The sequence below is a fragment of the Cynara cardunculus genome, assembly GCF_001531365.2.
Source record: "Cynara cardunculus var. scolymus isolate 2C chromosome LG 2, CcrdV1, whole genome shotgun sequence".
In the NCBI taxonomy this organism is placed as follows: domain Eukaryota; kingdom Viridiplantae; phylum Streptophyta; class Magnoliopsida; order Asterales; family Asteraceae; genus Cynara; species Cynara cardunculus.
This window is the reverse complement of record NC_037529.1, coordinates 47,818,355-47,819,214: the sequence shown is the minus strand read 5'-3', so window position 1 is coordinate 47,819,214 and position 860 is coordinate 47,818,355.

The window sequence follows — 860 nt, the reverse complement described above, 5'->3', positions numbered from 1 at the left end:
TCCATCAATACTTGTATCATGACCGCGATCAAAGTTTGACCCTCAATCCTCTGATTCTATCGCCAGAGTCCATGGACCTCCTACACCATAGGTTTATTAGACAGACCATCCAAGCACCACAGGCTGTTTTCTCAAACGATGGGATAAGAAGGGTTATGGATCTAAAAGTGAGGACCTTTGCCAATAGAGCCATAAGATATATCGACTACACAGTGGAAAGAGCACATGGTCAAATCAGCGTGTTCAACGAAAATGACCTCATCACCCTCAATCCCTATGACTTGATTGAACTTTATGCATATACGGCTCAGCAACAGGATCATGGCATCAAATTTGGGATGGCGAACAGAGCGGTTGTGAAGACAATGGAGACCCTGGTAAAGCATCAAGCCAAAAGTGATTTTGAAATTGCTCTTCGCTTAGGCATTGAAAGACTCTCCTGCGCTTCACCAAATGAAGACTTCCCTGGCCTGCAGTAGAAAAGATCTGCCTCAGTCTTAACTCAACCCGAGCTTGGACTTGTCTTCAAGAATGAGTTCGGGGTAAAGAAATTCTTCAGATTGACTGAAGCCTTCAAGTATTCAAACGATACACTTGAGTGGTTTCAGAAGGTCATCAGAGAAAGAGTTGGTAGATCCCAATTGCCAAGAGAAGATGGGAATCAACTCATTCATGAGATATCAACAGTCATCGGCTATCGAAGGCTTCTGCGCTTCTGGGATATATCTCAAGGTAGATCATGATGAGTTGTAAATTATTTCCTTAAAAATGATGTCTTTTGTTTCCAGTATTATAAGAATTCATCATCCATTGAAAATTTGGAATTTGATGTTTTTCTTTAGATTAGTCTCTGTTCTTCA